This window comes from Geotrypetes seraphini, chromosome 9 (assembly GCF_902459505.1).
Source record: "Geotrypetes seraphini chromosome 9, aGeoSer1.1, whole genome shotgun sequence".
Lineage (NCBI taxonomy): Eukaryota > Metazoa > Chordata > Amphibia > Gymnophiona > Dermophiidae > Geotrypetes > Geotrypetes seraphini.
The window spans coordinates 171,804,605-171,821,906 of NC_047092.1; the positions used below are offsets into that span (position 1 = coordinate 171,804,605).

Sequence of the window (17,302 nt, forward strand, 5' to 3'; positions counted from 1 at the left end):
ACTTCCTCGATCCGATAATATCTCTCTGGGAAACCCCATCAGGCAAAATAAGTTCATTAACTCTTTCATTAATATCTTGGAGGCGGTGTTTCGTAACGCCACTGCCCAGGGAAACCTTGTAGCCACGTCCATTATTACAAAAATAAAACTATACCCCCGTGGAGTTTTCTCCAACGGACCTACAATGTCCATAGCCCATCTCTTTATAGGTTCACTTACCACGGGTATAGGTATAAGGGGTACCCGTGCTGGTTTCTTCAACGTTAACCGTTGACACGTGGGACAGGATTTGCAAAATTCTTCTATATCCTGTCTCAACCCGGGCCAATAAAACCTACCCAAAACCTGTTCCTGGGTGGCTTGTATACCCTTGTGACCAGCTAGAGGGGACTCATGTGCCATCTGCAGAATAATCCTCCGGAAACCCTTCGGGACCACTAATTGCTCCTGGATACCACGGGATTTCTCCGGGTGTATCACCTCCCTATATAAGAGGTCACGATTAATTCTGAGACCGGCTTCACCCCTTTGGAACCCCGCAGCCTGTTTCCAGAGATCTTGTAAGGTTGCGTCCGTACGCTGTTCCTCTGGAAACGTGGGGAACGTAGCTACTATCTCCCGGGGCAGGGCAGGAAATTCCTGTGCCTGACCCGTCTGCCTCAAGGCCTCTGTTCTTATTTTCTTTTGTCTGCGGTTTTGAGCCCTTGTGGCTCTCCTAAGCCTCGGGGATGGCTTCTCCACTACCCCTTCCTGAAAAGGAAATATTTCCCCAAGCTCCTCTTCAATACCTTCCATTGCCTGTTTCTGCGACCGAGTATTGACTAAATTTCGTTTAGCTCCTATGATTTCCTTTAATCCCGGCCAGTCCTGACCCAAAATAAGATTATATGGGGCCCCAGGAACTAAGGCAACTGAAATTGGATATACCCTATCCTGATACAATACTGTAGTGGATCTAAGAGAATACGATACCTCATCCCCGTGTATACATTTTATAACTACTCTCCTAGTATGGGAAGCTTCCTTCTCTCCAGGGAACACTTCCCTCCAAAACTGAATAGCCATCATAGATTGATCGGCTCCTGTATCAATCAGTGCTATTGTCTCATGTCCCCCCACGGAGACCCTAACAGTACATCCAGCCAGAAGTTCTTCTCCCTGGGTAACGGACCCAGATGATTCGTATTGTGTCCCTTTATGACTCTGACTAGATAAATTTATCATTTTACAAAACCTCCGGGTATGTTTCTTACCGCCTGCTTTGTAACCTCTCTTATCCCTGGCTGAGTGGGGCTTATATATTTGTGTCCGGGTTGAACCCTTATTTTCACTTATGGGAACATGAGTCTCACGGCCAGTTTCTATCTCTTCGTCTTCCGCCAAACAGGGCCACAATCGTCCCAACCCTAGACTGAGAAAACCCCCAACAGGTATCGCCCTTTCCTCCTCAGTAGTGTCCTTGGTTACTATTGATCCTAGGGGGTTAGGTGAAAAATCAAATAGTCCTACCGGATCTGTAACCGATACACTTGGAGGTGGCGGTCCTTCTGGGTACATAGCCCTCTGCTCCAGGAAATGCTTAAACAACTCATTCTGTTGTTGTATAGCTTGCATGAGTGCCCCTTGCCGTTGCTTCATGTCATCCTGGTTAGCTTGCCGGCATGCGTCCCGTGCTTCCAGGATAGCCTCCAAGTCCTCCCGCTGCAGCCGATACTCCTCAGACAACTCCGCCAACAGCTGGGCTTGCTCCATAGCAAGACCTGGAAGAAACAAAAAGAAAAAGGAACTCCAAGTGTGGCCGCTTGGTAAACTTGTCCTTCCCTTTTCTCAGACCCCCCCAGCCTAGGTACTCTTACCACTAGCACTGGTGAGTCTGCGCCTCGGGTTTTTGGGCCTCCTTGGCCCCCAGTCGCTCACCGCACGGCTTGCCCGTCTGACACTCCGGTCCCCTGGAACCGCTCTCCGGAACTCCGACCTTCCGCCGTCGCTCCCAGCCTCGAACTGTCTCCTGGTTACACTCCTTCGCCGGATGTGCTGGAGACCTTGTCTTTATTTCCGCTCGCTGGTCAGGAACTCCTCCTCCGAATAGGAAACCGGAACTTCAGTCCAAGAAGGTGCCCTCTCACACACCCTCAAACACACAAAAAAAATATACTCCTCCACTGGGTTAGCAAGATTGTGCAATTCTCCCATTAATCATTCATAGAAGAAACAGATAACAACCATGCTCCTCCCAGCACAAGCCAAAAAAAACGTTTTTCTTTTTTTTTTTTTTTCAAAACTCAGTTCCAGAAATGTCCTGCAGGAGGCACAAACTATCCCACCACTGCCACCAATTATGTGGTCACCACTTTAGCCTAACACAGGCAAGGCCAAGATACAGGTGACTACAAACACAGTACTTTTTGCGTGTGACCCGGACCGGAGTCACCCTGCAGGCTGGATTGGAGTTCAAATACAAAACAACAAAAAAAAATACTTAATCCAATGGTTGAAAATATCTTTCAGCTTTACTCTGGATCAATATACAGGTAAGTAGTTCATCAGCCGTGATATCAATGGCAATAGCCAAACTAACAGTCCCAAAACATGTTCAAAACACGGCAAATAAAGTTCAACACAAACTCAGGCTGAAAACTCAGCTTCTCTTTGTCAGTCCAAAACTTTCAAGTCATTTGGGTAGCAGCACAACACACAGTCCAGTGCACTGCTTTGCAAAACAACAGTGCTTCAAACAAAGAAAAAACAAGCCTCTGGCAGAATTGAGACAAATGCCAGGAAGAAGGAGATAGCTCTAGGTTTGCAATTGAAAGCCAAAACAGCTTTACAAAATTCCCTCCCAGCTGGAAGCAAACCTCTCCCCACCTCTCCAAGCTTTTCACAGTAATTCTCAACTCGTGTGTTATATGGCAAAAAAAACAAAACACTACCCAAACATTTCACTGTAAATTCCACTCACAGTTTGTGGCAACAAGCTAAGTCCACCTGCATTCTCTCAGGGTAATCAACTTCCACAGCAGCACAGGTTTCTTCAAAATCCATAGGCTCTTCCCTGAGCCTGGACAAGTTCTCTGCGGGCTCAACTTCACTCCATTCCATAGGGACAGGACCATTGACCCTGTTTGGCTTGGGAAGCACCCTAGGGAGGCAAGGCACAAACTTCCTCCCTAACCTGTTGCTTTGTTTGAAAGCCACTGTTGGCTTTTCTACTCTTGGGGAGTGTCCTGACCTAGCAGTGTCAGCTGACGACCAGGGACCTCTAGAGCTCCCCTGGTGGTGATTCCTATTATCCTCCTCTCCTTCATCTTCCCAGATCCTGGACTTTCTCTGCCGGGTTTCTAGTTTAACTCTGGGGTTTTTTATTTTAGCTAAAGCTTGGGTCGGGCTTACATCTGCTTGGTCACAAGATGAGACAGGATCCTGGGTATAGTGTTGACGTACTTTAAATGGATTCTTCACCTTGGACTTCTAATTAACAACTTGCTGAACAGCTGTCTTGCCCAACCTAATCCACAGTACAACCCAAAACATTCCCTGAGCTTTAAAGGTGCCATGTACAACACTGTACCCAGCTTAATTTAATTTCCCAAAATAGACAGCAAAGTTTCTTTCTTTCAACTTGTCTGCTCCAGACAATGCAGAGCATTCTCAGTCCAAGTAAAACCCTCTGAGACACTTTTAAACCAGGGTGTATTTCTGATTGCATTGTAGTCACCTGTCTTTTCTCTCTGTCATCCAAGCCCAAGTACTTTAAACTCTTAGGCGAATGCTTCTCTTGGCTTCTGTTCAAGACCTTACACAGCAAACACAGTGCTGTCATGTCGGCCTCCTAAAACTCATGACAGTTCCTTAGTAACATACAACATTCTTCTCACTAGCTCTTACCACCTCCCAGAAGTCTGAGAACTAAAGTTCCAAGTAGAGCTCTGCACGGGAATGGGGATCGCGGGAATCCTGCGGGTCCCACGGGGACCCCCCCTCTGGCCTACGGGACTCCCACGGGGATGGAAGGCTTTGGAAGCAGGGTTCGTCCATATAATATAATGGACACGTCAGCCTTAGTAAAAGAGAAGGTTTATAAGTTAATTACCTGAACAGAAAACAAAAAAAGGGTTCCACCAAAGAGATTCCACAAGGAAAACAGCAGCACAAACACAAAAGAAATTGTGGAATTGATGATCCTGTCAGAAGTAATTGCTGCTTTTTATGGGGATGGGCGGGGATGGAGGTAATTCCTTGCGGGGATGGGTAGGGACGGAGAGGATCCTGACGGGGACGGGTGGGGACTGAGAGGATCCTGGCAGGGATGGGCGGGGATGGGTGGGATTTCTGTCCCCGCGCAACTCTAGTTCCAAGTATTCTTATTTTGCCTCCTGAACCATCTTAGATCTCCATTCTCTGCCACCTCTTGCCTTCTCTGCCAAATAGTCTGGCTTTCCAACTTTAACTGGCAGCCTAATTGGGTCTAGGCCTCAATTATCTTCTTTTGTGTCCTTCCTTACTACATCTTCCATTCTGCTTGTCCCCAGTATGAGCTCACTTCCAGCCAATTAAGGACTCTCAGGGACTGTATTTTCCAGCATTTTCATGATCTTCCTTTCCAAGCTGTCCTCTGCGCTCCTGCCCTGTGCAGATCACTCATAGGAAATGGCTGCTGTAAGCTCCCGTAGTCTCTTGAGACTACGACGGGAGTTCATGGCAGCCATTTCCTATGAGTGATCTGCATGGGTTAGGAGCGTAGGAAGATCGCTCCTGCCCCGAAAGCCCGCTAGACCACCAGGTAAGGTTCCGGGGAGTCTCAGAGGGCTTAAGGTAAGGTCCGGGATTTCGTGGTAAGGTTGGGGTGGGTGGGCCAGAACCGGCCCGAATATTATTCACGGGCCAGCTCTGCTCCTAACCCCCGCGAATATTGAGGGAGAAGTGTACTTAGATTTGAAACCCTGTAGGAACAGAAAAATATCTACTGAACCTGAATGTTCACTGCTTTTGGGCTTGCAGGCGGTATACAAGAAATTAAATAAATGAGAAAGAGACAATGGACTACCTTTTCGATATTCTCTTCTGGTTCTTTTGGCTCAAGAGAAAGAACCTTGGGGAAATGGAGAGGTCTTGCAGATGACTATATGAGTAGAGCAGGGTTGTCAAACTCAATCACATAAATGGCCAAAATCTAAAGCACAAGCTAAGTCAAGGGCTGAATTTTCTGTTAAGATACTTAGTCTTAGTAGAAGTATAGATCCTTCCTCGCCCTGAGACACCTGTGGCGCAGTCAGGCACTTCAGTGGAGTGCCTTACTCCATCCGAGCTTTTACACTGGACTGGGTCCTTCTGCCTACAAATGGGTACTGAAGCAGCATGGTGAGGAGCTTGGAGCATCGCGTGGACCGGGGCTGCACCGTCAGGCACTTAAGATGCGACACAATCACCGAGAGCCACATAGAACGGCCAGGCGGGCCGGATTTGGCCCCCCCCCCGGGCCCTTGTGTTTGACATGCGTGGAGTAGAGTGTCAAGAAAGGGAATTGTTAAGACTTTTAAAAAAATTTTTCCCCCTCCCCAGAAAAAAAATCACGATTATATGAAACCACGAGTGCAGGAACCGCGAATGGGGAGGGGGAAGTGTAGAGGTAAAGAGTTCCAAAGGTTGGAACCAACTATTTGGAAAAATTGCAGCCCTAATATGTTCGTGAACTATTTCTCGATATGTTGGAATTGAAAGATGATTTTGAGTTCCTGGTCTCAACGGTATAGCCAATTTCCTTATCTTGACCTATGAAGGTCAAGATAAGGAAATTGGGTCATTAGGGCATAGACAGGGGGTGGGTAAGCAGAGTGGGCAGACTTGATGGGCTGTAGCCCTTTTCTGCCGTCATCTTCTATGTTTCTATGTTATCTCGACTATTTGGGGTTTGCAGAGAGGAAGCTTGAGTTGTGTGTTTAAACCGATAATGTGCTAACTTTTTTTTTTTGTTTGTTTCCTCTGCGTACCCACCTGGAAGAATGCTGGCTTTCAAAGACTTTTGCATGCCTTCTCGGAAGACTGCGCGTCGAATAAGGGGAAAAGACTCACTTAACTTTTAAGATGTTAAAGTCTTTTGGTGCTTAGTGTGCTTTGTTCTGGTGTTTCATCAAAGGTGTGCATCGATTTGTTGTAGTCATTACGGCATGCGAACTTACACTCCAGTTTTAATGCCACTTAACCTCATTAGCCCCGGGGCTGGGATTCCCTCTCACGATGTTCATGAGATCATGGCGTTTGCGGCGTGAACAGCGTGTTTGTTTCACCTTTCCATCCCTTTGGTAAACCAGGGTTGTGGTCTCGACTTCTTTAAATGAAATCGGTATTGAAGACCTGGGCTAGAATGGACTTTAAAGTGCCACGGCAACGCTGAAAACCGCCGAAAATTAAGACCAGAAACCACAACATTTTAACCGTGTTTCAAAGAGCAGCCTGGAATAGAAAAATGAGCATTGCTAGTTAAGAAAGGAAACTGTTATAGTTGACTTCTGCAGTCTGTTGAGAATTCATAATTAGGGTAATTTTCAAAGGCGTTTCCTTGGGTCAGTCAGCAATTTATTTGCAGAAATGTTTTTTATTTAGAAATAGAATGAAAGAAATTGTGCAGAAAAAAAGCCTCAGTGCTTACCAGAGCCTGGCCTACCGTGAAATACAGGCCAGAACTCACACTCAAGGGGGAGGGGTTGTCTGTCTTTTCGTTTCCTTGGCTGGTTGATAGTATGTGTGGATGTATGTTGGTATGGTTGGGGCGTGAATGGAGATTGGAAGAGGTGGTATGACTGAATAGGTTGGGTTTCTGGGGTTCTTTCTCTGTGTTTCACTTGGGGATTCTGTTATATTGAAAACGTTGATTTGTACTGCTCAGCTTATCCGCATTAATGGGCCCTCTGCTTATGCGGGCTGTGATGGGGTAGTGACTTGCCTGGCCCTGGATAGGGTCTGGTGGGGATGGCTATCCCTCCTCATCTGAGGGGGTGCTCTCCTGGTTGCTTTGCTTGATGTTTTGCCCGATATCGGTCCTGACTGTAATGCAATGTTATTCTTGGCTGTGCAGTGCTTTTCTGTTCAATAAAAACTATTTCAAACAAACAAAAAAAAACAACTCCACAATTCATTCTATATTTAGGTTAAGGTTGCTATAATATTTCAAAGAAATAAAGTTCTGTCTAGTCTATTCATTTCAAAAGGGCCCCGCAGTGTTCAAAACAATTCTTCACTGCATTAAATTAATAAATATCATAGTCGCTTATCTTTTTCAGCTAGAATTTCCAAGAAACGTTATGGAGTCAACTGTTCAAAGTTGTAAAAATTAATGCAGCCTATGAAATATTGCAGAAAATTGGAAGACTAGGCATCCAAATGGCAGATGAAATTTAATGTGGACAAATGCGAAGTGATGCACATTGGGAAGAATAGCCCAAATCATAGTTAGTAGATGCTAGGGTCCACCTTGGGGGTCAACGCCCAAGAAAAAGATCTGGATGTCAAGCTTCACCCTCAACACTAGATCCTACTTAGCAAATCAAAAATGTTCAAACCACTCATTAGGCATTTCCTAATATCATGACAATTCTCATGTAATCCACCTAATGTATTTCGTAGCATCTTGACAATTCTTGTGTAATTCGCCTGAACTGTAAGGTAACGGCGAACTAGAAATCACTAATGTAATGTAATGTAACTAGTGTTTAAGCCCGTTACATTAACGGGTGCTAGAATATATGCCTGTCTGTCTTTGTTTATTTATGTCTCTCTCCCTGCTCCTGTCTCTTTCTTCCTTTCTTTCTGTCTCTCTCCCTCCTGCTATTTTTCTCTCTCTCTCTCCCTGGCACCCTTTGTCTGTCTGTCTTTCTTTCTGTCTGTCTCTCTGGTCCCCTGTCTGTCTTTATTTCTGTCTGTTTCTCTCCCTGGCCTCCTTTGTCTGTCTGTATTTCTTTCTGTCTCTCTCTAGTCATTAAGCCCGTTACATTAACGGGTATTAGAATATATGTCTTTCTGTCTCTCTCCCTCCCGCTGTGTGTCTCTCTCTCCCTGGCCACCTTTCTCTGTATGTCTTTCTGTCCCTCTCCCTGCCCCTGTGTCTTTCTTCCTTTCTTTCTGTCTCCCTCCCTCCCGCTGTCTGTCTGTCATTATTTCCCTCCTTTTCCCTGTGCAGCAGCATGTTCACCCTATTTCCCTGTCTTTCCCTGTGCAGCAGCAACAGCCTTTCCCTCCTCCCCCCCCCCCCCCACTTTCCTTTGCAGAAGCAGCAGCGGTATTTCCCTTAACCCTCCAGGTCCCTGTGAAGCAGTAGCAGCATTTTCCCCCACCCCCATTCCCTTCTCTTACTGCGAGCTGTTCTACTCCGTTCGGCCCCTCCCTTCTCTTAACACAATCTGGCCTGCTCCGTTCGGCCCCTCCCCCTTCCCTTCCCGCGGTGTAGCCTGCGTTCCAGTAGCTTTTCTTTTTCGGCCCCCCCTTCCCTTCCTGTGGGCTGGCCTGCTGCGGCCGAAAGTTTTTTTAAAAGTTTAAAAGTGCCGCCGGTGGTGGCTCCTCTCACAATCCCCGCCAGCTTCGGAAGCCTTCTATGACGCTGGTGCAGGCTCATGAGAGGAGCCGACACCGCAGCTTGAGAGGTGGGAGAGCAGGGAGTCCAGCACTGCCGGCCGGTTTGACGAAGTGAGGACGGGAGGGGGGAGTTGCTGCCGAGACTGCTATGTTAGACGGAGTGAGGGACCCTTGTATGCGCGCATGCGCACTCTGACGACCATGGAACTACAGATCAGGCAACACGGTGGTAGAATGCGCATGCTCGCTTAACGTTTTATTATATTAGATACACTGAAACCTTTCGCCCAATGTGTGGTGGCAGCCAAAAAAGCAAACAAGATACAGTCAAACCTTGGTTTCTGAACATAATTCATTCCAGAAGCATGCTTGTAATCTAAAGCACTCGTATATCAAAGCGATTTGCCCCATAGGAAATAATGGAAACTCAAACGATTCATTCCACAACCCAAAAACTTTAATACAAAATACTAAATGTACTTGTATTGCAAGACCTTGCTCGTTTAGAACAGTCACTATACTCCCGCAGCGTCAGAGAGAGAAGAACCATCGGCTCAGTTGTAATGTGTGTATACTGTATGTACTTGTATTGCAAGACATTGTTTGTATATCAAGTTAAAATTTAATAAAATGTTTTGCTTGTCTTGCAAAACATTTGCAAAACCAAGTTACTTGCAATCCAAGGTTTTACTGTACTAGGAATTATTAGAAAAAGAATGGTAAACAAGACTTAAGAATATTATATTGCCTCTGTATCGCTCCATGGTGTGACCTCACCTTGAGAATTGTATTCAGTTCTGGTTGTCATATCTTTAAACTTTGGGGTCCATGCTGCTTCTTGGAAGAAGAGAGGCATTTCTGACAGCACCTTCTCAGAAAGTAGCCCCTGTACGCTAGAGACCTTGTTGTTGTCTCTCGTTAAGAACATAAGAATAGCCTAACTGGATCAGACCAATGGTTCATCAAGCCGTTCTCACGGCGGCCAATCCAGGTCACTAGTACCTGACCAAAACCCATGGAGTAGCAATATTCCATGCTACCGATCCAGGGCAAGCAGTGGCTTTTTCAATAACAGACTATGGACTTTTCCTCCAGGAACTTGTCCAAACCTTTCTTAAAATCAGCTAAGCTATCCGCTCTTACTACAACCTCTGGCAACGCGTTCCAGAGCTTAACTATTCTGAATGAAAAAAAATTTCCTCTTATTGGGTTTAAAAAAATTTCCCAGGTGTTACATGGCCTCACAGTGGACTGTTTTTTTGGATCCCTTTATATTTGCCAATTCCAGACGTTCACAATGCTTTCTCGTATTTTTTTGCTTTTTTATCAGTCAAGGGTTGTCTGTGTAAAAAAATTACTTTCGCAGACTTTTTTCATTCCAAGCTGCAGTTAGGGATAAAGAGTTTAATCATTTAATTGTTAGCTTTGCATCCTACCAACATTTCAGGAAATTGTTGGGACTCACTTTTTATGAAAATGTTTTGTAATTTCAGTGCTTGTATTTCACTGTAATTGTTCGTTCTCTTTGAATTGTAAACTGCACAGAACTGGAAGGTATTGCAATATACAAATAAATGTTTATGTTATGTTGATAGGGTGATATATCAAGTTTATTAAATTGTAATTTTATGAACATATACTCTAGGGGGCTCATAATCGAAAGAGAAAAACGTCCAAAAACCGGCCTAAGTCGGCACTTGGACAAACATTGTCCAAATACGTCCAAGTGCCGATAATAAAAACAGGTTTTGGACATATTTCTAAATGACCTAGACCTTCATAGTGCCGCTGAACGACCATAGCTAAACGGGGCGTTTCGGGAGGCGTGTCGAGGGTAGGAGTTGGGTGGGACATGTGCCCAGGATCGACAGAACTTGGATGTTGTGACTTAGACCTTGTAAAACATGGTCTAAGTCACAAAAACCCACCTAATGTTAGCAGATGAGCACTGCAAACACATAAAAAAGACCCCCACCCCATAAAAATATTAATCACACCTTTAGAATTCAGCCTCCAGACCATCATGGTGCAACGTGGAGAAATGCAAAGTAATGCATTTAGGTAGTAAGAATAAGGAACACGAGTATAGAATGTCAGGCGCAACTCTGGGTAAGAGCGAACAAGAAAAGGACCTGGGTGTACTGATAGATAGGACCCTGAAGCCATCGGCACAATGTGCAGCAGCAGCAAAGAAAGCAAACAGAATGTTAGGCATGATAAAGAAAGGAATCACAAGTAGATCGAAGAAAGTCATAATGCCGCTTTATAGAGCAATGGTCAGACCACACTTGGAATACTGTGTCCAACATTGGTCTCCCAACCTAAAGAAGGATATAAAACTGCTGGAGAGGGTGCAGAGACGAGCAACGAAGCTAATAAGAGGTATGGAGAACTTGGATTATGAGGAACGACTCAAGAAACTGGGACTGTTCTCCCTTGAGCAAAGGAGGCTGCGAGGGGACATGATCGAGACGTTCAAAATACTGAAAGGCATCGATAAAATAGAGCAGGAAAATAAATTATTTACATTGTCCAACGTGACACGGACAAGAGGACATGGTTTGAAGCTAAGGGGGGACAAGTCCAGGACAAATGTCAGGAAGTTCTGCTTCACGCAGCGAGTGGTGGATGCCTGGAATGCTCTTCCAAAGGAGGTTATTAAGGAATCCACTGTGCTAGGATTCAAAGGCAAATTAGATGCACATCTCCTTACGAGAGGCATAGAGGGATATGGGTGACTAAAACTACATCAGGTGTATACCTGACTGGGCCTCCGCGTGTGCAGATTGCCAGACTCGATGGACCATGGGTCTGATCCGGAGATGGCAGTTCTTATCATCACCTGGCAGCCTGGCATAGGAAAACCTAGTCGTCCAGCACAGAGGTCGTAGAGCAGTGGTCTCAAATTCAAATCCTTTGCAGGGCCACATTTTGGATTTGTAGGTATTTGGAGGGCCTCAGAAAAAATAGTTCATGTCTTATTAAAGAAATGACGATTTGCATGAGGTAAAACTCTTTATAGTTTATAAATCTTTCCTTTTGGCTAAGTCTTAATAATAATATTGTCATTTATAGCTAAAGAGACATATTATAAAGAAACTGATTTTTATTTTACTTTTGTGATTATGATAAATATGCCGAGGGCCTCAAAATAGTACCTGGCGGGCCACATGTGGCCCCTGGGCCGCGTGTTTGAGACCACTGTCGTAGAGCAATATAAGAATGCTAAAATAATGTAAATGGCGTTTCTCAACTACAGGTTGCTGTCGTAATAATATGGTATCGGCATGCATAAAAGCCAGGGGTGTCCAACCTTTTAGCTTCGCTGGGCCGTATTGGCAGAAAAAAATGTTTCTGGGGGCCGCACAAACACGCAAACGCTGCAGCAAGACAGAGGAAGGAGCCGGCAAGACGGTAAACACCCGGGGGCAGCAGAGGAAAACACTGCATTGCCCTCGATCGGGGCCGCATGAAATACTTCACTGGGCTGCATGCGCCCCTCGGGCCGCAGGTTGGACACTCCTGCTTTAGGTGTTTGCAAGCAAAAACATATGGTTGTACGTGCAGTGGGATACAATCTACCTTATATCAACTTGTAGTGAGAGATCGTATTTTATGCTTTAACATCGGAACTTGAGACCATTTTTTTTCTGGATTCAGATTTACATGTATCAGTATGCACAAACGAACTTATGCTTTCAGGTCACGGTTGTTAGTGGGCCCCAAATTGTTAATGATCAAGTTCTGATTGTACTCCCTTGAAGCATGGACTTCAAATATGTGGTCTTAAAATAAGAACCAACCATTTTTGTTTATTTCTGATTGCTTTGGTAGCTATTAGCAACGTTCCCTCTAAGCAGCATTCTACTGCCCAAGAGGCCTCCGCTGGTATTCCTGTGGGGGAGGGGGCTGCAGTACCGTGCTTTCAATTGTGAGGGAGAGGCAGTGTCTACTCCCCATTGGCAGAGGACTCCGCATCGTGTAATGCTATTTAGAGGGAATGTTGGCTCCTGGGTGTTAAAAATAGGCGTGCTCAAGGATTTCAGAAATCCCGTAGACCAACGTGATTTATGTGAAGAAATAAACTTCGTATCAGACAAGAAAACCAATTCCAGACGACACATGCCTCGACCAACCAGCTGTGTGCATACCCGCAGGAACTGCTCATGTCTCGAGAGTGCCTTTACGAAACAATTAGCTCCTCTTCTCGCATTCAGCTGGCAGGTCCGCTAAGAGGTAGTCTTATATACAGCTGTGAAACATTTGCCGGTAAATTTCGCTGTCCTCTGGAAAATAAATATTATATCTTCCTAAACAGCAATTCTGACAATTTCTGAGAAGAAATAATTTGTTAGCAGCAAGTTTGAGAGTCAAAATCTTGGAAAGTTGAAAACTCTCACGATGGAAATCTGGCAAAATTAGACTGTGGAACAGGGTGATGGAGCTACACTTTACCCAAGACACAATGGAAGGAATTTTATAAAGAATGCTTAAAAATAGGTACTGCAAAACAATTGATGCTAATTGATGCTTTTCTATAAAGGGTATTGATTGGTTCACCCTGCTTTGGGCGCCAGACTTGTACCTGGCACCCAAGTTAGGTGTTCAATACATAGGCGTGTAACTTTCGAGATGCACGCTATGGGAATTAGGTGTCCTATCTTTTAGCAAAGAACGCTGCAACCGCACCCGTCCTTTCGACTACCATAACTATGAATGACCCAGTGGGCAGCCTAGGAAATACTCGGCTGCAACCTGTCGCTTTCCAGCCCTTTCTCTCGGGTGGTATCTTCCTCATTTTACTACCTGTAACAACTCTGAAACATAAGGAACTACTTTTCAGAGTCTGATTTCACCCAACTACTCTATGCCTTAATACTCTCCTGCATGGATTACTTCAATGCGCTATTCAATAGTCTCAGGGCAAAGAACATACAACGTCGCCAGCATGTACAAAACGCGGTGATCAGACTTCTATAAAAAACCTCTGTGCCCGCAACCCATGTCTCCCAGGCTCTAGCGTGGGCTCACTGGCTGTGTCTTCAAGGGCCTGATGCTAGCCTTCAAATACTTGCACGACATGGCACCTGGCTGCATGACGGCCACATTTCTCCCATATGTGCCGAACTGGTCCCTCCGTTCCCAGGATGAAATATGCCTCAAAACGTGCCCTTCAACTGCAAACCGCCAAATGACGTTCCTACTCCCACTTCATACCGAGCCAGAGGAATCGACTGCCCCCGCAGATCAGATCCCTTGAAGGAAAACAATAAAAACATACCACTATAACTAACTCCTCTGCCCTTGACCGATGGATTACTAAGAAAAATATATTTTCCTAATGTGACACATACCGGGATCTGGTACCAATATACAGTGGTACCTTGGATTACGAGCATAATCCGTTCCAGGAGCATGCTCGTAATCCAAAATGCTCGTTTATCAAAGCGAGTTTCCCCATAGGAAATAATGGAAACTCGCTTTGATGCGTTCCCCCCCCCCCCGAGAACCGGAATTGCTCCCCTCGAAGGCCCCCCCCCCGCGATCAGGCACCCCCCCCTGCGATCTGGCACCCCCCCCCAGCCACGATCCGACCCCCCCCCCCGACACGATTGGGCACCCCCCTGCCACGATCCGACCCTCCCCCCCGACACAATTGGGCACCCCCTCGCCGCTTCTTACCCTCATCTGGGCACTCTTGAAAATCGGCCTCCTCCTCTGCTGGGCCTTGAGCATCTGAGCAATTGTGCCCAATTGTGTCGGGGGGGGGTCGGATCATGGCTGGGGGTGCCCAATCGTATCGGGGGGGTCGGATTGTGGCGGGGGGGTGCCCAATCGTATCGGGGGGGTTGGATCGTGGCAGGGGGGGGTGCCGGATCGCAGGGAGGGGGGTGCCGGATTGCAGGGGGGGGTGCTCATAAATCAAGCCATGCTCGGTTTCCGAGGCACCGATTTTGCAAATGTTTTGCTCGTCTTGCAAAACACTCGCAAACCGGTGCACTCGTAAACTGAGGTACCACTGTACATTTCTTTGTAACTATGGCAAATTGTAACCTGTAAGCTGTTTTGACCCCTAGTATGTGTCGATAGGATAAAAACTTGTATCATAAACTTGCATTGTAATTATGGCAAATCTGGTGCAAATCGTAACCTGTTAACTGTATACTACGTATGTTTATCCTGTGACCCGTTCTCAGCTCTTTGGGGACAATGTGCTAGAAAATGAATTGCATAATCAAATAAATAAATAGCATGCAACCAGATGCACACGCAGATTTATATTAGATCTTTTCACTGAAAGGCGCAATAAACATTCAAGACCAACACAGACTCAAGTTCATTTTTTTCTCTGAACAAACCGAAACCTACATTTACCCTCCCCCCACCCTTACCTTCCTTCCCCTTATACAAGATGTGGAACCATTCCTCTGAATCCCCACTTCCAACTGCACAACCCAATGATCAATACAAGGTTTATTAAGGTTCAAGGTTTATTAACATTTGATTTATCGCTAAATCTGTTTACAAAGCGATGTACAAAATAAAACATAAAATATAGGGATACAAAATTAAAACTCAATAACATAAGTTTAAGACAGGACAAACTTGAGGTGGAGGGAAAGAAAGGGAAAAGATTACATCTGTCTTAGTTAGGAAAACAAATAGGGAAAAAAACATAAGGGAAAGGGTTAGATTAAAAGTTAAAATGCTAAGAAAAAATTAAAAAATATTAAGAATTAAAAGCCTCTTTAAAAAGGTGTGTTTTCAAAGATTTTTTAAAAGAATGTAAATCTCTTTCGATTGTAATATATTGTGGGAGAGAATTCCACCATTGTGGGCCCATGACAGAGAACATGTCTGCTCTTCTTGTTCCTATCGTTTTCAAGGAGGGTATGACTAATAAATTTTGGGAGGATGATCTTAAGTTCATCACCTCCCCTCACTCTTACAAAATGTGATCCTACACGTACCATACGCTGAGAGATCGGAGAAACTGGGACTCTTTTCCCTGCAGAAGAGGAGACTTGGAGGGGATATGATAGAGACTTACAAGATCATGAAGGGCATAGAGAGAGTAGAGAGGGACAGAAAGAGAGAGAAAGGGAGTCGGAGAGAAATATATACAGTATATATAGAGAGAGAGAAAGGGAGAGAGACAGAAATAGAGAGAGATAGAGAAAGATTGGAGAAACTGGGACTCTTTTCCCTGGAGAAGAGGAACTTAGAGGGGATATGATAGAGACTTACAAGATCATGAAGGGCATAGAGAGAGTAGAGAGGGACAGAAAGAGAGAGAAAGGGAGTCAGAGAAATATATATAGAGAGAGAGAGATAGAAAGAGAGAGAGAAAGGGAGAGAGACAGAAATAGAGAGAGATAGAGAAAGATTGGAGAAACTGGGACTCTTTTCCCTGGAGAAGAGGAGACTTAGAGGGGATATGATAGAGACTTACAAGATCACGAAGGGCATAGAGAGAGTAGAGAGGGACAGAAAGAGAGAGAAAGGGAGTCAGAGAGAAATATATATATATAGAGAGAGAGAGAGAAAGGGAGAGAGACAGAAATAGAGAAAGATTGGAGAAACTGGGACTCTTTTCCCTGGAGAAGAGGAGACTTAGAGGGGATACGATAGAGACTTACAAGATCATGAAGGGCATAGAGAGAGTAGAGAGGGACAGAAAGAGAGAGAAAGGGAGTCAGAGAGAAAGAGAGAGAGAGAGATAGAAAGAGAGAGAGAAAGGGAGAGAGACAGAAATAGAGAAAGATTGGAGAAACTGGGACTCTTTTCCCTGGAGAAGAGGAGACTTAGAGAGGATATGATAGAGACTTACAAGATCACGAAGGGCATAGAGAGAGTGGAGAGGGACAGATTCTTCAAACTTTCGGAAAATAAAAGAACAAGAGGGCATTCGGAAAAGTTGAAAGGGGACAGATTCAAAACGAATGCTAGGAAGTTCTTCTTTACCCAACGTGTGGTGGACACCTGGAATGCGCTTCCAGAGGACGTAATAGGGCAGAGTACTGTACTGGGGTTCAAGAAAGGATTGGACAATTTCCTGCTGGTAAAGGGGATAGAGGGGTATAGAGAGAGGATTACTGCAGAGGTCCTGGACCTGTTGGACCGCCGCGTGAGCGGACTGCTGGGCACGATGGACCTCAGGTCTGACCCAGCGGAGGCATTGCTTATGTTCTTATGTTCTTAACGAGAGTTAGTACCCGAAATAACACTCATTCAGCTGTAAACTACAGGCCTGTGAGTGGATCTGAGTAAATAAGGGTCCCTTATCTTCAGTCTGTGCAGGTTTAATGAATGCCCATTAGCATTAGTAATTGGTTGTTTGTAGGTAATTATTGATGGTGAAGAGCTTTTTTGAACAATTAATTGGCACATACATCTTGGCAGCACACCCAAATTTATGTGCTATATATAAATATATAATATATATATAAAATTCAGGGCAAGTCACTCAGTCCTGCATAGCCTCATCCATGCAATAATTGAGAGGGTTAGTGTTTGGATATTCAAGTTTGTGAACATCGTTGACATTATTTTGGAAAAACTTTGAAGAATGGGCAATATACAGTAATTACTGATTTGTATGGGGAGTCTGATTGTTTAGTTGAGCAAATAAAAGCTAACAGAGAGATGCATAGAATTCCAATCAGGCTTATGCTCTTTGAACCCATGAGCTCAAGTATTTTTTCTAAATTTTTTTATAATTGTTTTCTAAAGGTCT

General features: G+C 44.9%; 1 protein-coding gene across 5 annotated transcripts in view; it reads left to right on the forward strand.

The window, feature by feature from the left end:
- Window positions 1-17,302, forward strand: part of FNDC3B (fibronectin type III domain containing 3B) — a 490,638-nt gene that overhangs the window by 103,815 nt on the left and 369,521 nt on the right. The window lies entirely within an intron of this gene.